We start from the raw sequence: 22416 nt of genomic DNA, 5'->3' as shown, positions 1-22416 counted from the left end.
ACGAACTAATTTACTGCCCCGACAGTACTTCGTTATAACGAGGTCAGACTGTACCTTTTTTTCGAGCGGTTCGGATCCCTTTCAGCTCGAGAATTAGCTTGCACACGAATAACGCCATGTTCAATTGAGCGCAACATCTGTGCGAGTATACATTGTAAAACGATGCACTTCCTTAAAGTGTAGATTGCTGTTTATAACTAAGACCGTTACAGCTTAGCGATAAAAAAAGCAAAACAAAGAAGGCACCATTCAAGGGTATTTTGTTTTTTATAACACGTTTACATCCTAGCAAAACACAAGAAAACACCTTTTAAGGATGTTTTATTCTTAGTTACACCTTGCAACTGGTGTTTCTTTTGGTAAAGTGTAAGGATGTTATGTACACGAAGGGTGTAAATCGTTTTGCAGTGTAGGTCGACCCTACTATGCACACTCCGTGCGTCGTTTAGTCACAAATACTGACTCGTGAATGTCAGCGACAACTTGGGATCGTGATAAGGCACAAGAATATGCTGGTTGAGTTCAGAGTCTTAAGCCCGAATTTTTAAACCTTCCTTACCTTACCCCGTTTCCTCACCTTACTGAAGGAGCCCTTCATGCTCCCTCACAGTGAGGCGACCTTGCAGCTCCGATCCGAGTACAAGAACTGTGATAAGGTAGGTAATGATGATGCATGAAACCGAAGATCTTGAAGCTAAAGACTTTAGTTCACCGCTCATGGTGAAACAGACGAAATAAAGCGCTCAGCTGGTCATGAAGCATCGGCGCTCGTTGAAGATCTCCAGGTGGTCCAAATTAATCCGGAGCCCTCGACTACGGCGCGCCTCATCGCCTCCGTTGCGTTGGCGCCTTAAACACCACAATAAATCAATCAGTCAATCATGAAGCATGCTATGAGAGATCGCCGCACAAAAAGACCGCATCCGAGCGCAATAGGATCACAGAATTGGCGACGTGTCGGGAAGAAAGTTTCGCAACACAACTTGGAGGGATGGTGGCACCTGTATTCAAAATTGGCATTGCAGTTAGAAGTTGAGGGAAGGTGTTAAATAGGTCGATAAGTTGAAGGCTTCAAGGACACTTTCAAGGAGGTCACCACTGAGGAGAACGGCGCCGAATCAGGGTAGAATCGAGCATTTGTACTCTTGTATACCCCTTAACTGAAGTGGACAGGATCATAAGCGACGAACATGGAAACGGTCGTTATTGAGCTTTGAGTAGCTGTTCCGCCATTTGAAAATTCAAATATTACTGGCTCATGACTCAGCAAAATAACCAGTGCATTTGGCTGAGCCGTGAGGCTTTACCGTGGGCTTTACTAGGTTTTACTGTTTGACTAGGTTTTGCAAGGTTGTGTAATGGTGTAAGGTGTAGAAAGCCCCTCCCCTCTGTCTGAAATTGTTGGACGGCAGCTTGAGAAGAACGAAAGTGATTCTGACTACGCTTCTACTACGCCAACAAACGAAGGAGGTCGAATGAAAGCTTGTAAAAGGCAGCCCGTTTTAAAAATAAACTCGGGGATCATCCAGAGGCCATTTTTATTTCTAGGAAGTGCGCGATTGCTTAGGGTATGAGGATGGGATGTTTGTTATGCACGGCGAGAGGGACGTCGACTAAGAGTCGCTCAATTGTCTGCCGGTGCCCTGGTGGCTCCTAATGGTCCCGATTGAGAGCAGGACAATATGCACGCATGCGCGGTGGCAGGATTGATGGTCCACGCACAATCGCCGCCCCCATACCGCCGTTGGAAAGCAGGCAAACCCCGCATTTCCCGCAACGTCGTCTGCTTCTTAAAATGAAGTCTAAAGGAGAGCAGATTGTCGGCGATTATGGCCCCAGATGCGATATACCCGGATAGAAACAAACAATCCAGCGACACCCTCTCCCCACCTCCCTCCGTCCCGTTGGTTAGAAAAAACTCCAACACGGGCGTTCTGGACATTTGCGACCAAGTGCGCAGCTAATCCACGCCACCACCTCCTATTTTTTTCTTGCAAGCGCCTATACAACAATGCCAGAAGACAGCACCCAGAAGGCCTCTGTTGCAGTGGTGCATTTAGACGCTGTTCAAAGGAGAGGCCACATCTGCCTGCGGATCAGAATCGCCGCAGAAGAAAATAAATAAAGGCCCACCAAATCTGCTTATAAAGAGACGGGCGCTGAAAACACGACTGCAATCTACGCTGGTGGATCCAGCTCTGCGGAGGAGCGTCGCCCCTCAAATTGTTCCCCCGCTTTCTGCACTTTGGCGTCGACGCCCAGATGAGAGAAGAGGGCGAGGTGCCAGATGAGCTGCCTTTTCAGCGCCGCGTGGTGCTGGCAGACGACGCAAGCACGCATATAGACAGAAGGAGTTACACACGACACAACGGCTGCAGAAATGGAGAATTCATTGTCACGTAGGAGGTCCTCCCTCGGCGTCTTCCAGAAGACTGGACGTGCCTTTCTTGCTCTTTTCGGACACACGCAACGGTGTGCCGGAGTAACTGAGAATAGAAGCGAACAATGGGACGGCGCCGGAGCCGTGCGAAGGTTAATGGACGTTCGACGGCGTCGTCTGCTGCAGCGACGCGGCCGTCGTTTTGTGTTCGCCTGCGAGCCTGCCGGCCAGACGCGGCAGCGATAGCCGCCTCGGGCGGACGCTGGGTGGGAAAACGCTGAGGAACAAGGCAGTGGTTCGGAAAGGAAGGAAAGAAACAACAGGCGCTTCCGGTACGTTCATTCTTCGTGGAGGCGACGATCGAAGAGCAGGAAGCTGAGGCTGACCACCGGCTACCCGCGCGGCATTTGCAAAGATGTTCTAGAAAAGTTTCGTGGTGTTTAAAGGATTCGGAACGTACCTACCTTTAAGGCCGGCTTTTAGAGCAAAGAACATTGGCGACCATGGCCGAGCTGGCGCTGTGCAAGTGCTACCGCGTCAAAGCGTTCTCTGAAAGCTTCTAGGTGGGAACCGGTCACGATGAAAGCTAGCCAAGATCGCTCCTCCAGCATTCAATCCGATAGTCGCGCCCGCTATGAATGTCATAGACGGGTCTTATGCATTCTAGACTTTAGTTAGACTTATGTGTTCGAGTGTAGCCAGTGTATTATGTGTATTATGTATATTATGTGTATGTGTATTATGTGAATGTGTAGCCAGTGTATATCTAGTTGTCATATCACCATGACCTTTGTAAACTTGTTTCGCTCATGCGCAGCGTTTTTTATTGTTTTATATTGTTTGTGTTAATTTTTTATATTCACCCTTCTTGATATTAAACTTTAGTTGTTAGACCAGCGGCCGTCCTTGTGTTCCACTTCCTTCGTCTCTGTTTAAGTTCGCGCTGGTTTCATCGAAGAATTACGTATTCAAACCGCTGCGTGCGCATTTCATTCCGACAGCCACGATGTTAGATTTCCTCGAAGTCTCTCGGCGAGGGAAGGCAACCGCCGTATACTCTGTTTGTCGGCACGGTGGCAGCGGGCGGACAAACCTCATCTTCAGAATTGACACAATCTTGTCGTTGTTATTATGAAAGTACAGTTCATGTTATCATCACAGAATTGTCATGTCCGCTGTGTATATATCCCCAGGCATGCCCTGAATATGATATTGAGAAGTCCGAAGGACCATGGCATCTGCATGGGTTTGCCGTGACGGCACTACGATCCGTGGGGTCATGATTGAAGAATTCAATGATGACATTTCAAAATCGGACAAATAATGGTTTACTCAGCTTGCGCTTGAAGAGCTCGGTTTGCAGTGTCACACCTATCCCAGCCACTAACTACCCCATAACGGTCGTGTATAGATTTAATTTTGACCAAGAACCTGCATCGTTGTGCATTACCGTAATCAAAAGGCCATCGTTCCTACAATTACAAAATGGCAATTACCAAGAAACTGTTACTGCCAAATTGCCCACAATTACCGAATGGCCCTGAGAGTACGCAAATAAATAAATAAATATATAAATAAATAAATAAATAAATAAATAAATAAATAAATAAATAAATAAATAAATAAAGATGGGAACATGCGCCCAAAACGCACTAACTTATAATCCTGTATGACAAGCTACAGCTTCACTGGCCATCGACCTGCGCAAATTGGGTGGCTTCTCTTTGTCTGGGAAATTAAGTTTAGTGGGCACACGATGTGAATAATTATAGTACTTCCGCAGTACAGACTCTTCGAGCATAAACTGGATGAAATATTTCGTGTCTTATTTGGAGCCATCAGTATTACAATTTCAGAGGAATGCCTTGCGAAAGGTAGAATTGTTGTAGAATACTACACTTAACCTGTGTGCAGTGATTGCATTCTAGGAAACATCTTACTCTGGTATATATTATTGCGTATACCAGTGGTATGATCGTTCATTGTGGGCCCCAGCGTAACACCTCAACCATGCTTAAAGGGACCCTGCAACACTTTCGATAAGCGCTTTCACTCTTTTCGTCACGTCTGGAACCACTGCGGAAACTATATAGTTGTCGCAAGCACGGAGCGGCACTGCGTGATTTGCTCGTTGCACCAGATACGCCTTCCATTCCTGCTTTGTTTTTGTGGCTTTTTTTAAGTTGCTATCGAGAAGTATTTATAGCTGCGACTGAAGGAAAACCGGCCAATTGCCGCTACATGGCCTTAGTGACGTACTTCGAGCCGCCGGAGAACGTCAAGACCGCGATAGAGAGGAAAATCTTTCGAGCGAGTTTACAAGTTAACTGATGGGCATATAGCAGTAATTTTTCGCTGACGTACTTTGCGACCCTTTAATTTAAGTACTGGGCGTGTTGGATGACTACGTTCTGCAAGCATTTAAGATTAAAAAAAAGTTGAAAGATGTGTTGCAGGGTCCCTTTAAATATTTCTAGCCTAAGCGTTAGCCGGCGGGTATATAAAGCTGAACAAGTTTGCGGTGTACGCCGTGCGGAAATACGTAAACGTCTAACCAAGCAGACGTAATCTGTTATATAAAGTAGGTAGGCCATCTAAGCTTTCGAACAACATGGCCGTACAAGTACTGGAAGCCTTACATGACTTTTGTGAGGGGAAGGAATGACATCATTTTATGTCGCGGGATTAAAAAATGTGTTCAATAACCGTGCGTTGTCCCATTAAAATGGCACGTAAGCCCACTTTTGCGCACAGTAGCGGCTTTTGGCTCGCTAACTCTCGTCTGCTTCCTCGTCGTTCCGGACTAGTTAGCTGAAAGGGAGAAAGCGACCATAAAGAGTTTAATGTGCAGACGAGAGTAACGATCGTCTGCAACACCTTGTCTACCCGCCCCCAAGGCGAGGGAGTTCTGCCGTAACGTCAACACGCGCGGAGAAGTAGATGTTTAGGGGAGCAAGCGATCCTAATCGCTGCACTTTCAAGGGCCGCATCTGAAGCCTCGCGACAGCATAAAGCAAAAAGCGCAGCTTCGTTTCTTCCCCCGCGCTTTCTTATAACACTCTCCGCGAGCTGCTGACGTCAGAGTTTACGGCTCTGGAGCTCCGCCGCGGGCCTTTCCGCGTCGTCTGCTTTAACAAGCCGTTCGCTCGGCGGCAGCGCGTCGTCTGCTAATAGCCTCTTGGCACAGCGCGTGAATGTCAGTTATTGCGAACGGCGCGAAAGCAGGGCAATGAACAAGGGCCCCACGCGTCGCCTCGATTTTTGTAGAGCAGACGTTGTACGCGAATAAAAAAAAATTCCCTCCACGGCAGCTGATTCGGGCCAAACGGCGAACGAACAAGTCGTGTGCCGCGCTATAAAACTATTCTGCGGTTGCGTAAGGCTGTTTAGAATTGAAGCGATTCCAGTGCATGATAGGGGAGGACGAGCTGTTCGCTCGCAGTTATGACTCAAGACAGCAATAAAGGCTTTGCTTGGCCAGGCCGGCACAAATAAATGCGTCTGTTTTTTTTTTTAATGTTTAAGGATCTGCCTTCACAGATGCAATATTAGGTCTACCGTTTTGTCATTTTGGATGACCCATAACTGGTTCACAGCAGCTTCGTTTTTTCTCCCATAAAAATATAATTAAAAGAGCAGCCTTGGACCACCTACAAACTGGCCAGAATTATTACGGACTGGAAGCTAAAAGAAAATTTTTTAGATGACTGGTAGCTGTGGCTACGTAGGAGAAATGGATGTGGTAAAAATACTAATTAAATATTTGGTCCATGGGTTGTTTGCCAAAATAATATTTTCAGTCTTTAAATAATTCATTATTCGGCTACTCAAATATTTTTGTTCATTCTTTGTCTAATTCATTGACCGACGAACATAATGACTGACTTCCTGACTCTTTGACTAACGTACAGAGCCACTGACCAGCCCACTGGCTGTATTATTAACACTTTAGATCCTCATCTTGTCGCTAACGTCCTATCTCTTCTTTGAAGAACTTTTCGACACCAAACTCTATCTTTCACCTAAGAAGTCTCCGTAGGGACTCTTCATCAGAGCTCTTGCCCGGTGTGAAAATTCGGCGAATGAACAGGTCCATCATACTATTTCAATAAAAAAATTCATGCATCTCCACGAAGTGAATCATGGCGAGTGGGCGAAGCACTGGGGATCGTTCTTACCGTATATCACCTGTGGCATTGCCCTCTCGCGCATGTAAATGAGTGACAACGCGTGTGCACAGTATATACAATTCCAATCCAATCCAATCCGATACAATTCATTCCATTCCAATCCAATCTAATCCAATCCAATGCCATTCAATGTTCCTCGCGCATGCGCAACACTGTACATGGACGGCAAGCCCCGGGCAAAGCGAGATCCTAATGTGCTTCGCCCCTAAAAAATGGATGCGTAGAGAGAAAAAGAGAGAGAGAGAGAGAGAGAGAGAGAGAGAGAGAGAGAGAGAGAGAATTCTTTAATGAGACCTAAAAGGTCAGCCCTGCATAATGCTGGGCTTGCTACTTCAGATGGTTGGTGAACATGTGATGAGGGTTATATGCTTACATGACTAATACAAATAAGAAAAAAAACTCCACCAGACAAACACTGAAACACATAAAAAAACAACAAAAAAGAAACAAAAGTCACAGGGACAACACAGAAAGAACGCATGGCGTTTTGCATTGCGCAATGTCCAAGCGCAGATGCCCTGTTTTAGTCAAATTGCACGCTGGGCCTCGTCATTCGCCGAACGTGCACATTCGGCCACTTCGACTGATTATCCTGGGGCGGTATTCTCGTAACTGTCCCTTTTGAAAACGTCCCTTTTGCGCCCCTTCCTCGTGACGTACTTCCGGTTAAGCAGTGAGCGCTGGCATTAGGTTTGCCGCGCTTGCGTTACGTCACTTCCGGTTGTTTGCTTTTAGCCAATCAGGACTTGCCAAAAGGGACACTTTTGAAAGGGACGCAAAAGGGACAAAACTCAAGAATACCGCCCCTGGAGCGTTGTGGTGAAGACGCCCTACCGAGACTTCTTAGGTTGTTCTTCATTCTTTAGTTGACTCGGCAGAACCAGTGATAACTTAGGCAAGTTTCTCGAAGTGGTGCTATAGACCAGGATTAAACCGATATCCCAGGCTATGTTTGCCAAAAGTAATAGCTGTAGCAGCGGTGTTGTAGAAAACCATTGCGTAACTTTAGCGGCAACTTTACAATAGGCAGTTTTAGCATATCGTTACCGTGTTTACGTTACCGTTTACCGTGTTTGCGGGAGTAGACTGCGCAGCGTGAGAGTTACCGCGAACGGTAACTTACCGGCACAGGCTTCACCGTCGCCAGCGCTTCCGGTAACACGGGAAACGGTAACGCAAACACGGTAACGATATGCTAAAACTGCCTAATAACATGTGACTTTTAACGGAAATCCCGTAATCAACTCAGAAAGAACGAATAATGATGCGAAAAAGAAAAGTGAGAAAGAAATGTGTATAGGGAACTGTGTCTTATGTGAGCTAAAAATGCGATTGGAACCGTCTTGGCAACTCCTGCTGTTTAAATGGAAAACCATCCAGCGACCTGCAGATTCTCAGCTTGTCTTGAATGTTTTGAAGTGTTTTGAAGCTTTTCTGGGAGTTCATGCACTGATGCTTATGCGCAATGCCCTTTTTATATACCGCTTCTCTCTTTTGTGTACCAGTTCTATTTGTAGAGATTTTCTACCAATTCATGTATCCTGTACACTTTTTGCAAATAAAATGCAAAATCCAAAACATTTTGTCGTTATATCAGTGCGCCAAGCACTTTTTTTTTCTGTTTACTTGCTTCAAACTTCTACTTTTTTTCAAATCTGTTACTGAAAGATGAAGCGGCCCCCTTTGATTCATTTTCATTTGTTTCTTTTTCTCACGATGTCTTCTTTAAATCATTTTGATTTATTTTTTTCCCGCCGTGCCTTCTTTCATTCATTTCCATTTATTGTACCCCCATGTCTCTTTTATTTATTTTTATCTATTTTTTCCAGGGGACATTGTTATCAACACCGCAAAACCTACATATAAAGAAATCTGGAATGTGGCTTTTCCCGACCCTGGCATGTCTGTTTAAAGATACGACTCACGGGGACAGCACCGAAAAATAAAAAGAGGTATATATTGTCACGAAGCCAAGGACGACGCAGTTGTCTTGCAGGAGAAACAAGTTTATTGGAGCGAACTTGTGCTCCCCTAACAACTCAAAAGAATACAGAGGCGGCGAAGCAGCGGTCAACAAAGTGACTTGCGTCAGCGAGCGTCGCAGAATCGAAAAAGCTCCGGCGTCCGCACTGCAGGCTTTTTATCTTTCGGCGCGCGTGGTTCTCGAAACGTCGATTCGCATCGAGAACATAGTAGATCCAAGAAGATTATTCTGGGCTGTTCACGTTAGATCGGAATGCTCTCCCTATCACGACAGATAACACATGCGGCACAGAAAGAAAGAATGGAACACGCGCTTCCCTTGGCGCAGAGATAACACAGACCGGCGCAGCCGGGCGGTAAAAGCAAAACACAAATAAACAAACCCAATGTATGGTTCGCGGCATTACCCCCCCTCTAAGAGTGCATCGACCCGATGCTAACATAAGCGACAGTCCGAACAAATGAAAATAAAAGTTCGTCATCGTCCGTAGAAAGGTTTTAAGCGAACCACGTGGACGACTTCAGGCCGCGTGCGTCGTCGTGATGTGCCGGAGTCACCATCGGGGATCACTTCGTAGGTAAGTTGGCCAACACGTCGTAGAATCTTGTAGGGTCCAAAATACCGTCGCAGGAGCTTCTCACTGAGTCCGCGTCGTCGGATGGGAGTCCAAACCCACACACGATCCCCTGGTTGGTACTCGGCGTCTCGGCGTCGGAGGTTGTAGCGGCCCGCATCCACCAGCTGCTGGTCCGTTATACGAACTCGAGCGAGCTGGCGGGCCTCCTCCGCACGTTGAAGATATCCGTGGACGTCGGCGTTGAGGTCGTCGTCTTCTACGTGCGGAAGCATGGCGTCGAGCATCGTAGTTGGCCTTCTACCGTAGACAAGCTCGAACGGCGTCAGCTGCGTCGTCTCCTGGATAGCCGTGTTGTACGCAAACGTGACATACGGGAGCACTTCGTCCCAAGTCTTATGTTCAACGTCAACGTACATTGACAGCATATCTGCGATTGTCTTGTTCAGACGTTCTGTTAGTCCGTTCGTTTGGGGGTGGTACGCCGTCGTTCTTCGGTGATCCGTGTTGCTGTAGCGTAATACTCCTTGCATCAGCTCCGCAGTAAATGCCGTTCCGCGGCCGGTGATTAGGACTTCCGGGGCTCCATGTCGCAGCACAACTTGGCTTATAAAGAACTTTGCCACTTCTTGTGCAGTCCCCCTCGGAAGAGCGGCGGTCTCTGCGTAGCGCGTCATGTAGTCTGTCGCTACGACAATCCACTTGTTCTGTGATCGTGACGTAGGGAACGGGCCTAAAAGGTCCATTCCAATCTGTTGAAATGGTCTCTATGGGACGGCGATCGGTTGCAGAAGTCTGGCGGGTCTTGTCGGCGGCGTTTTTCGTCGTTGGCAGTCACGGCAGCTCCGGACGTAGTGGGTGACGTCAGAGGTAAGGCCGGGCCAGTAGTACCTCGCCTTGATTTTTCCAATAGTGCGCGCTGTGCCGAGATGTCCAGAAGACGGGTCGTCGTGGCACGCTTCCAAAATTTCGTCACGAAGGTCCGCGGGGATGACGAGAAGGTAATTCGCTCTTGTTGCGGTGCTGAAATTCTTCTTCACGAGGACGGAGTTTCTCAGGCTGAATGCTGGTAAGCTGCGTTTGAAGGTCCTAGGAACGGCAACGTTCAATCCCTCGAGGTACTCGATTATGACGCGTAAGTCGGGGTCGGCATGCTGCTGGGCGGCTAGGTCGCTCTCCGTCACGATCCCGAAGAACGCGCTGTCTTCGTCAGCGTCTTGTGGTGGTGGGTCGACGGGGGCGCGGGACAGGCAGTCGGCGTCGGAGTGTTTCCTGCCGGATTTATAAACGACTGTAACGTCGAACTCCTGCAGGCGCAAGCTCCACCGCCCAAGACGGCCAGAGGGGTCCTTCAAATTGGCGAGCCAACACAGCGCATGGTGGTCTGTTACAACCTTGAATGGCCTTCCATACACGTATGGGCGAAATTTTGAAATCGCCCATATAATAGCCAGGCAGTCTTTCTCAGAGGCAGAATAGTTTTTCTCCTCCTTCGACAGACCACGGCTGGCATAGGCGATTACCCTTTCGCAGCCGCTTTGCTTTTGGACAAGGACGGCACCCAAGCCTATATCACTGGCGTCCGTGTGCATTTCCGTTTCGGCATTTTCGTCGAAATGAGCGAGCACGGGCGGTCTTTGCAGGCGTTTTTGCAGCTCGCAGAATGCTTTTTCTTGGTCGTTTTCCCAGCTAAAAGGGGTGCTATCTTACGTCAAGCGCGTGAGTGGCTCGGCAATGCGTGCGAAGTTTGCGACGAAGCGCCGGTAGTATGCGCACAGCCCGAGAAATCTTCGCACGCCCTTCTTGTCTTTCGGCCTTGGGAAGTTCGCAATGGCTGAAGTTTTTGCCGGGTCAGGTAGGACTCCCGCGGCGTTGACGACGTGGCCCAAGAACTTGAGTTCCCCGTATGCGAAACGGCACTTTTCAGGCTTCAGTGTCAACCCCGACGTACGAATGGCCTCGAGTACAGACTCCAACCTTGCAAGGTGTTCGTCGAAAGTCCGGGCGAATACCACTACGTCGTCGAGGTATACGAGGCAGGTGTGCCACTTAAGGCCAGCTAGCACAGTGTCCATGACTCTTTGAAACGTCGCTGGTGCTGTGCACAGCCCAAACGGCATCACCTTGAACTCGTATAGGCCGTCTGGGGTTATAAATGCAGTCTTCTCTCGGTCTCTCTCGTCCACTTCAATTTGCCAGTAGCCGGTCTTCAGGTCCATCGATGAGAAGTACTTTGCGTGGCAGAGGTGGTCGAGGGCGTCGTCGATTCGGGGGAGGGGGTACACGTCCTTTTTCGTGATTTTGTTCAGTCGCCGGTAGTCAACACAAAACCTTAATGTGCCGTCTTTTTTCTTTACGAGTACGACGGGCGCAGCCCAGGGGCTTTTCGAGGGCTGTATAATGTCGTCGCTGAGCATGTCGTCAACTTGAGTCCGGATGGCTTCCCGTTCGTGTGAAGAGACGCGGTACGGTGACTGTCGGGTGGGTCGGGCTCCATCTTCGGTTATTATTCGGTGCTTCGCTAGAGGGGTCTGACGTAGTTTTGCGCTCGACGAAAAACATTCGCTATAGCGACGCAGCAAAGCCAATAACTTGTTCCGTTGTTCTTGCGGTAGCGCCGGATTCACGTCGAAAGGCTGCGGGAGCTTGAAGGTTTCAACGGGTGTGCGCTCAAAGTCGGCGACCGCGATCACGTCACTTGCTTCTTGCGCTTCTTCGAGGAATGCAATTGCCGCGCCCTTGTTTAAATGCTGGTACTCCTCGGTGAAATTCGTAACCAAAATGTGGGATTGGTGTTCCTTGAAGCGCGCAATGCCTCTTGCGACCGACACACCACGGTTGAGAAGCACCCTTTGATCGGTGTCTACGATAGCGTCGACGTCAGGAGCAGCATCTTCACAGTAGACTGCGACCATCAAGCTTGCGCGGGGTGGCAGGGTGACGTGATCATCGGCGATCCTTACAGCTGCACGGATTTCGGGGTTCGATTCCGGCGTCATGGAGTGGTCGGAGGAAAAAGTTATCGACTTCGTCTGCAGATCGATTATTGCGCCGTTGTCCGTCAAAAAGTCCATTCCGAGAATTACGTCGCGGGAGCAGTTGGGCAAAACGACGAACACCGCAGGGTACGTCGTGCCGTCTATGGTGACGCGCGATGTGCACGTTCCACTTGGCGTCACGAGGTGGCCTCCTGCTGTGCGTATGTGCGGACCGTCCCATCTGGTCATAACTTTCTTCAGTTTAGACGCAAATGGTCCGCTCAACACGGAGTAGTCGGCTCCCGTGTCTACGAGGGCGACTACATCAAAGCCGTCGATGGACACCTTGACGTCGGATGCCGCCTTCCTCGAGTTCCGGGTGCGTCGGGGCGTCGCATCTCGGCTTGTGCGTGTTGACGGTCGGGCACTGTGCGTCGTCGTTGTCATCGTCTTCTCAGCGGACGTCTCGGTCCGGTCGGGTGCGCGTCGCGGCGTATAGCTGTCGTCGTGTACGGGAGTCTCGTCAGGTCTGGGTCGGGTCGTCGGGATGAGGGCATGTTGTGAGTCACTGTCTTCCGCGAGTCGTTGCGTCGTTGGAGGGTTTTCATTTTTCCGCGATCGTGCAACTTTACCTCCAGAAGTTGCATCTTTTAGTTTCCCCCGCGTGGGCTGGGGGACCTTCCACGTGAGAACTCAGCATTGCTACGGCGGTTCGGCGACTGGTATGGGTAGGGTGACGGCGAACGGTTGAAACGGGCTGGTCGACGGCTGGTGTTGGACAGGTACTCTTCGATCTCCGATGGGCGCTGGCCAGTTCGGGGGCGGGGTGCGTCGACGGAGAACCCTCGCAAACCGAGCCTCCTGTAGGGGCAGCGACGGTAGACGTGGTCGGCCTCTCCGCAGTGGTAGCACAGCGGACGATTGTCGGACGTTCGCCACACGTCGGTCTTCCTTGGGGCAGGGGGTTGCGCCGCAGGTGGTCGGGCCGGCGAGAGGGGACGACGGTACGGAGCCTCGTGACGATAGGGTGCAGGTGGGCGAGGGCGATGTACAGCAGCCGCGTAGGTCATGGCTTGCGGCTCGCGAGGTGCTACTGGCGTCGTTGAAGTTCCCAGCGCTTGCTGCACTTCTTCTCTAATGACGTCGGTAAGAGAAGCGACTTGTGGTTGCGGCGGCGTCGGGAGCAGTTTCCGCAGCTCCTCCCTCACTATTTCGCGGATAGTGTCGCGTAGTGAGTCGGAGTTGATAGCGCTGGCACCAAGCGTCTCCGAAACCAGCGCATTGATTGGGCGGTCGTACTGCCTCGTTCGGATTTCGAGCGTCTTCTCCATCGCGGCGGCCTCAGACGCGAATTCGGACACGGTCTTGGGGGGGTTGCGAACAAGGCACGCGAAGAGCTCTTGCTTCACACCTCGCATCAGAAACCGTAGTTTCTTTTCTTCCGTCATTCCTGGGTCCGCACGGCGGAAAAGTCGCTTCATTTCCTCGACGAAGATTACGACTCCTTCGTTCGGGTGTTGCGTTCGAGTTTCCAGTAAAATCGCAGCTCGTTCTTTTCTCACCACGGTCGTGAAGGTCTTAAGGAACTCGCTTTTGAATTGCGTCCAGTCGGTCAAGGCGCTCTCGTGGTTTTCAAACCAAGTTCGGGCTGCATCCTCCAAGTAAAAGAAAACATGCCGGAAGGTTTCTTCATCGTCCCACCTGTTGAAGATCCGCACGCGCTCCAGCTTCTCCAACCATTCCTCTGGATCTTCAGCGGGGGCTCCCCGGAACGATGGCGGTTCCCGGGGCTGCTGCAGCATGATTGGCGACGTTGTTTCTTGTACCATGGTGTTGGTTGCAGCGTTCCTTTTCTTGGGCCCTTCTGGCATCAAACCGAACTCGGGCGGTAAATCTTGCAGGCGGGGGCTGGCTCTTGTTGGACTGGCTTGGCGGCTTTTCGAGGTTGTAGTGGGCATGAAGGGTGCGTACCCCGCACCTCCACCAGGTGTCACGAAGCCAAGGACGACGCAGTTGTCTTGCAGGAGAAACAAGTTTATTGGAGCGAACTTGTGCTCCCCTAACAACTCAAAAGAATACAGAGGCGGCGAAGCAGCGGTCAACAAAGTGACTTGCGTCAGCGAGCGTCGCAGAATCGAAAAAGCTCCGGCGTCCGCACTGCAGGCTTTTTATCTTTCGGCGCGCGTGGTTCTCGAAACGTCGATTCACATCGAGAACATAGTAGATCCAAGAAGATTATTCTGGGCTGTTCACGTTAGATCGGAATGCTCTCCCTATCACGACAGATAACACATGCGGCACAGAAAGAAAGAATGGAACACGCGCTTCCCTTGGCGCAGAGATAACACAGACCGGCGCAGCCGGGCGGTAAAAGCAAAACACAAATAAACAAACCCAATGTATGGTTCGCGGCAATATCATCAAATGTTGGAAGTGTCAACAAACTGAAAGGACATTGACCTTTGTCGTGCACATTGCAGTTGCTCTAGGCCAACCTGTGTTCCGAGGGGCTATGGTTGAATGTTCTTTAGTGTTTAACAAACTTCAAAATATAATCTAATGGCTAAATAGAACACGCAGAAGTAAAATGTACAGATCAGAATAGAAAAAAATACGCGATATGTAATAGCACGAGTAGTAAAAAAAATGATGAGAGAATAAGCAGAGCGCGAGATAAGTACTTATTGCCTTACGGGATTTTTTAAATAAACACAGAGTATACACCGATATTTATTGAACACACTTCGCGGCGGGTGGTATGCTCAGACTACTGTCGCACAAGGTAATTGATCGTAAGCTATATACCCAAGAAACGGTGTTTAACGTGATTCGGTTGGCCGAGGCGTGAGGTGACGTTTTAGCTTTAAAATATCACGAAAGTGGCGACAGCAGTGTGAACCATGAGTCATACATAGTAACGAAAAAACCCGTGTATGGAATCACATAGGACCTATTTTATTTCTCAACAAACTTCCCAATACATACAACTGCAGCAGGGCCGTCAATGCGTGGCAGCGATACACCTCAATCGGAAGACAACCCAACCACGTGTTCGTGCAGAACGACACAAGAAGAGCTTGGTTGTTCGAGGTGGGTTTGGCATTCTGGGCCATCAAGTGCGATGCAGTTATCCAACACTCCACACCATGCCCACCTGTACATCGACGTTTCCCAGTTGCTAGACAGCGAATTGCCAAAAGCAGCAGCCTAGTTCCGCCACGGGGAAGCACGCGTACGCACAGTCCCGGATTCACTAACGCACAGGTGCATGTACGAGACAACAGGACGCCCACGTGCGTTCGCACGCACATACACAAACTCGAGACACAACCCCTGCCGTGTGTGCACTGTATACCCGGAAGACGCTGATTCTGCACGCTTTCACGTACAGACATGCTCCCTGATTAAGCCGGCTTCGGAAGAACTTATTAGACATAGGCGGTTACTGTGGAGCTCGAACAACCTTTGAGTTAACCCATGTATTGGGTTCAACAAGTTTGAAGTAATTAACTTCAGTGAGCGTCAGACGCTTGACCCTTATGTAAATGTCTCCCGCTGTCTACAAACTTTCGAACTGCCGTCAAAGTACCGGCGGCAGTATATACAATGAAGAATGTTCCACGGGTGTGCAAGTTTTATTAGACTGCACTATATAAAAGCCAATAACGTAAACTAAAATTGACATCTGTCACGGCGCGCCGCTTTTTTATTGTGCAGAGGCGTCTACACGAGCCATAGATAGCTCCCTTTTTAACAGCTGTGCTCGGAAACCGTTCTGCTGGCGCCTTGTGTGTTCATCGGCATCTGATGCCCGTATCTATATCCGGGTTGGCCGAAGAAGCCTCATAAACAGTATGGCGTTTCGACAATTCAGCAAAACGGCAACTCAATTTACGGTTACAGTAATGGTGACGGTTATGTTAGTGCAAGAGGACTGTGATTTGGGCGAGTTCGTGAACCTTCATGACTAAGAATCAGCGCGAAAAAAAAAAAAAAAAAACAGCACAAAAAAGGAACGAGAAGTATGCATTCTCAGAATGTCGAGAATTCTAACAACGTCTGCAATAGGCAGCGCTGTCCTGTCTACTTCTCGTTCCTTTTTTGTGATTGATTGATTGATTGTAGGGTTTAACGCGCCGACGCAACGCAGGCGATGAGGCGCGCCGTAGTGGAGGGCTCCGGATTAATTTTGACCACCTGGGGATCTTTAACGTGCGCCGAAATCTCGTACACACGGGCGTTTTTGCTTTTCGCCTCCATCAGAAAAGCGGCCGCCGCGGCCGGGAATCGAACCCGCGACCTTGTGCTCAGCAGCGCAACGCCTTAGCCACTTAGCCACCGCGGCGGGTGTTCCTTTTTTTGTGCTGTGTTTCTTCCGCGCTGATTTTCAATCATGAAGGTTAGTGATCACATGCCAAGAGTGGCAGCTAATTTTGTACCAGGCACTCAAGCTGTAAAAGACCCTAAAACAAAACAAAAATAAATTTATGTAAGAATAATATGTGGGAATATTGTAAGGATGTCTTGCAAAAATGTACTTTTTGTAATGCAATATTCTTACGGTATTGTAATAATATCGGTCAGTTTGTGATGCTTGGGGTATTACACTTGTCAAATATTCGACGTCTGCATAGCGTGTGCATCGGAGGAACGTGTTTATGATTTACCTCCTCATGTCATTCCCATCGTGAGTGAGGAGTAGTGAAAAGCACATCTCCTTCGCAATCTCAAAAGCGCCAATGCCGAAGTACCCTAATGCGGTGCAGTTGAAGCGCAAAGTCTGAAAAAAAAGGCAACCGCATTCCATATTTCTGGCCGCTTTGAATTGCAGTCCTCGGTGTCTCTATTTTTCTCACTTTAACTATTTTAAGGGGGCATGAAGGCAACACACAAATTTGCTTGATTTTAAATAACTGAGCTACGTACGTCACTCAATAATATTTTGTCCACGAAAAACGTTTTTCAACCAAAAAAAGTGCAAGAACTATTGAAAAATTTTCGAATTTCGCTCTACAGTGACGTGTTATGGGAAGGAGTGACGTCATACGGGTCAGCACCAAGAACATAATTATCAGTGCGTTAACTCCACGGTGGCATTCAAGTGATGCCATCAAGCGAAACTAGAGGCCCCACTACAAGCATCCGGTCATGTGTCCTAGCAATGGGCCAGTTCAGAGGCCACCAATCACACAAAAACAACGTTGTGTGACGTCATAGAAAAGTTGCCGAAAGCTGACTGGGGAGTGCCACTGCTTCGCATGGTTCCTTTAGAAACCCAGTTATCTTTTCGAATATTGTGAAAAAACTGGTACCATTGTTATGACGGTAAGCCGTCTTTTCAACAAACCAAACTTGTAGTTTGTCTTCATGTCCCCCGTCAATGCAGATGTGACAGTGTCAAAGAGGGCTTTAAGGAAAGTGAAACGCGGAGTGAAAATTTTAAACATGCTGCTCTTGCTATAAACGCGCTCTCGTTATAAGTTAGTGCACGCTACATGGCTTTGAGCAAAGTTTTGTATTCCACTCAGTTCCGGTTGGTACCTTCTCTCCGCACACTTTTGTCGCCCGATAGTAAGCCAACAGCAAGAATGGACCGATACTGTCTCACGGAACTCCTTTCATTCACATCCGTGACGCCGCATTGCAGTCAGGCTCCGTCGGAGGTCTGAGGAGCGCTAGAGAAAAGGAGTTATCCGATAAGGCGCAAGCCACAAAGCCGTGCGTCGTCTGACGACCACGCTGCAGGACCGATAACAGTGACCCTGTATCTCCGAGCTCAGCCGCACTCGAGCACAACAGACAAGTACAAAAGTAAACAGTAATAAAATATAGATTATGGCAGCACTTCATCCCGCTCACGGTTGAATAGAGTCACAGTGAAACTTAAGACACTTGGCGTCACCATTGTTTCGGTGTTTCATGGCTTGTAGCGACCGTCCAATGAGTTGCTGTTTTATGTTCTCGTCCAAAGGGCAGCTGTTATGTAATTGTGAGAGCACATCTGGAGAACACAGTGCTGTAGTTCGAAAGCACCAATTTTAAAACTACAACTCCCGAGCTTTCAGCACTCGCAGCGGGGCAGGAAACGGCGATCACGATTTATATACCGCAGGAGGCGGTAAAGGTAACACAATGCCGCGAGGAGGAAAAAGCTGGCAAAGAGACTTCGCACGGCATGCGCACATTAGGGGTTTTACGGAACAAATAAGCCTATTATAAGAAAGCAGGAAAGCAGCCGCCGTTGCGGCTGTATATTACTTTGTAAGACAAAATTGAACCCCCCTTCCCCTCGCCTGGCAAGAGGCGCGTAGAAAAGTTAAACGGATAAGATCTTGTGTCCACCTAAGCTATACAAAACGCAAGAGTATTATTATTTTTTTGTGTCCTCAGAGAGAAATAACCTGTTGCGGAATAGCGGCCGTGGCTTATCTGATAATTCTCATGTGTGTTCTCTGTATAAATCAAGCAGAAATAGAACAAGTGCCTAAGATCCCGATGCCAGCCGCTCATACCTCGCTCAGAAATTCAGCCGTTGTCGCTCGAACTGTAAGAATAATTGCTGCATGATTAACAAGGTCATCGGGGAAGGTTCTGCCATTGACAAAAACCCGTATTCGGGCCTGACATATCCAGAACTGTTCATGACTTGATCAGTCTATTTGCTCAGTTTTTCAGCGCAATTGGTACCTGACAGGAATAACTAGGTTCAAAACGCAATTTTTTGAGTTCACTATGCTTACTGCGGATTTAGAATCTTTGATTGGTACATAATTGGCACACAATGAATGCTGCAGCATTAAGATTTTTAAATGTTATTCTTGGATGTTTTATTATTCACTCAGAACTGACGACTGCAATGGTACACCAACTTCGTAAACCTGGTGATTACACAGCATTTGATGACTACCGTTAAATTTTAACTCTATCTTGCTTTGCGGAAATCCTCGAAAAACCTGCATTTACACAATGAGCAGCTTTTCATGTAGGCATTGTCGCCTTTCTTTCAATTGGATTTCTTTTAACCTCTTTCAATTTGTTCATACTCCCGATTTCTGTGCCCTCTTTGCCCAACTGCTAGTCTGAAACGATTCCGGTATGACAAGCACACAGTCCTCAAACTTTGCCGTTGCTATTTGCGACGAAGTCATTTCGTTTGAATTCTAAATGTTACCAAATTCAGCGTATTTTGTAGGCCATTTTAGGTTCTCAGTATTCAACCACATTTCACCACATACAACAGCTTGTCAATCGATCCAGTCGCTAGGCTGATGTTTAACGGCGTCGATCCTATAAAAACCACCCTGATGCTGTATTCATAATAAGCCAGTGTATTAAACCCAAAACAACGGGTTTTTGTTGCATTTTGAAGAATCATTGCGGTGGCAGTAAGATTTTTCTGCATTTTTATTTTCTTAAAGAGAATATTTTTTTTCTTTCACATGAAACATGCCTCCAATAGCATACTTATTATTTTCAGCTGCTTTATTTAACAATTGATTTATTTGGGTTTTTACACCACCAAAATCTATTGCAAGCCTGAATTGCCTGAATATTCTTGATTTAACAAGTGTTTTTCTGTATTGCACAAATTCAATTACGCAGGCTGATTTGAAAATATTTCATTTCCAACTTCACTAGATTTTAAAAGATTTAATCGCAATATGTGCATTTATTGCGGTTTCGCTTGACAGAAAATTCTAAACGAAGATTTACATGTTATGTATGGGACCCTTGAACTTCGCTCTACAAGTCCACCTGACGGCTTAGGCGAATTCATCGTTTTGTGCACTTGGGTTGAACTCTAAGCAGATTGTGTTGTACGAGTATTAAAGTTATATTTACATTTCGCGTAGGTTTTCAGTTGAATTGTGGTACGGCTAAACGGCAGAAGCCGAAACGACTGCTTCGGCCTTTACATTCTTTAAAGCCGTTCCGAGCGAAGATCATGTCCACAGGTGTTTCCTGAATGCAGAGGGTCGTTGATATTGTAATGTAAACAGCGAAAATAACGGAGGCACTTGAGCATTGTTTATGATAAATCGAAAGCCAAAGCATTAACGTATAAGTGGCAAACAGAACACCTTCTTCAGCGTAAGTCCACCCGTCCCAAGATAGCAGATTGAATAAAGTATAAGTGTTGCAACAACTTCTTTTCGCCTTTGCTGTGCTTGAAACGACTGCGAGTATTATTCCATTCTTTTTTCAGCGCAGATATGTCGCCGACTCATTCCGTACATGCCAACAGATGGACCACAGACATATGCTAATAAGCGGCAAACGTGGTATTACTTATCATTCGCGACCGAATAAATTTGTTGGGGCTGCATCACTACACTGCAGTTGTCCTGTGTGCGTAAGGCCTGTCGCTCGAGAGAGCCCTAGGTCCAGCAAATGAATATAACACCGATGCCGCGTGTTTTTTCCGTTGCTTGCGCAGTTCACACTAAACTGAAGAAGAACGCTCAATGCTCGAGCTTACCTTCGACGAAGAAGCGAGCGCAGCTTGTAGCATCGATCAGGCGTGTATTTCGACGAAGCGTGTATCCTAAAACACTGGCACAACGGGCGGCCGCTCGCTCCACAGCACAACCACAACTGGCACGACCGAGACGCTGCACGAACAGCTGTGCGGGACGCCGGGCGGCGAACTCACACGCGCTCTGAACTTCTCGCGAGCGGCCGTTCCACGCTTTGCGATGCCGGGGAGTGTTTTGGGGAAGCGAAGCCCCTATATTCCTACTTGAGTACCTAGACACAATATCCTAGGGGAGAATAGTCCCTACGCTGGAATTCCGCGGTTGTTTCAAAACCCGGAAGGCCGGCCGGATTAAACGTGCTGAGGGGCCCGCTAAAAAAAAAAAAAAAAAAAAAAAAAAACAGTCGGCTCCGCCTCACCGTTTCGTCATTCTTGAGACTTGACGTTTTCTAGAATTCGCTACAAAAAACATATGCCGTATTTATTTGAGTTACTCCGGACTGTTTATGAACATCGCCTAGGTATCTAATTTCTCGCAGAGCACGTGCAGAGATTGCCATGTACGAAGAGACAGAGACATGGTTAAGATTTGTCGGTCTAGTTGGTTCACTTGAAAGAAGGGTAAACTGCACGAGAAGTTAAAACGAATGGAAGGAATACAAGCATACATTTTTCTTAACATTTGGCTCAGTTTACCCTCGTTTCAATCGACAACACCTTCCATGGAAAATCATAGAGCCATTCGTAAAAAATGGCTTTATCTACCTGCTTCACTAATTCAGCCGCGCACGCTTTGGTTGCTTGCTTGTGAGGACTGCCGAAGTAGACAGGTGGGCCTTTTTTAGAAACTGTTCGCACATCGTTACAGTAAATACGCTACCAATCATCTGGCTATTTTGTGATTTCATCCAGCGACCGAACATTAAGCTGTTATAAGGCAGCGTTTGCACACAAACAGTGACATTATCTATTATTTATAAGCCGACTGAGCCCAACAAAAAATTAGATGGTTTATTTATCAAATGTTTCCATCATGCGGGGAGCTAAATCTTTTAGGAAAGGTGACGCCTATAAAAACGAGATGAATACCGAGCTTTCACAGAGGTGTTTTTACATAAACACTCGAGTCAATGATCACACGAATTTTCATTTATGCACATATCGCACACTTCTAAACATGTACCACATTTACGTACATTTTTTTTCAGGCAATGTACACTTTTATAAGAGCAGAAAACTTATTCAAATTACGCCCGATTTTTCTGCAAATACATAGCGGAATAAATTAACATTTTACAGAAATTTTCTACTTCAACACTGTAGAAAACAGGCTATGCATTCCGGAGCAATTAAACCTTGAAATGGGGCGTTTGTACGTTTTTCCATGTTTTTTCTTTTTGTTCATCTTTTAAGAAAAGCAAAAAAGGTATATACGTTTCTACAAGAATTTTTCTGTCTTTTGTTGGGACAGTTTGTAGATGAGAACTTAAAAATCGACCCTTCAACACATCCAAGTCCGGCGGCTCTACGTGTCCATCAGCTGTGTCCATACTGTTTAATTCATACTATCTAACTAGCAGCACGTGCACGCCGAGTCAGCTGCATGATGGTACAACTAACCATTGTCGCAAACACCCATATACGACCACGCCGATTGCACCGTGTTTTGCGGTTGACCCAAACTCTCTGCGCAGTCGTTAAAAGTGCGGCCACTTCTGTGGGCAGCTCGTTCCCGTTTCGTTCTGTTGCTGCCCTAAAAAAAACCGAGGGGTCCGCAAAACGTAGAAGCCGGTCGTTAATAAGATCGCCGATTCCATCACTCACACGACCACGT

At 47.7% G+C, this 22416-nt stretch overlaps 1 protein-coding gene across 1 annotated transcript in view; it reads right to left on the bottom strand.

Moving 5' to 3' along the window:
* LOC144142445 (uncharacterized) overlaps positions 1-20758 on the bottom strand; it is a 289522-nt gene extending 268764 nt beyond the window's left edge. The window contains exon 1 of the mRNA XM_077673956.1: positions 20586-20758. The gene's annotated coding sequence lies outside the window, so the exon portion shown is untranslated. The remainder of the gene's footprint in view (positions 1-20585) is intronic.
* Positions 20759-22416: the final 1658 nt, after the last annotated feature.

The sequence above is a fragment of the Haemaphysalis longicornis genome, unplaced genomic scaffold (genome assembly GCF_048455015.1).
Source record: "Haemaphysalis longicornis isolate Haplotype H1 unplaced genomic scaffold, Haemaphysalis longicornis Haplotype H1 scaffold_6, whole genome shotgun sequence".
Lineage (NCBI taxonomy): Eukaryota > Metazoa > Arthropoda > Arachnida > Ixodida > Ixodidae > Haemaphysalis > Haemaphysalis longicornis.
The sequence above is the reverse complement of the archived record's forward strand: the minus strand, read 5'-3'. Positions and strand labels throughout refer to the sequence as shown.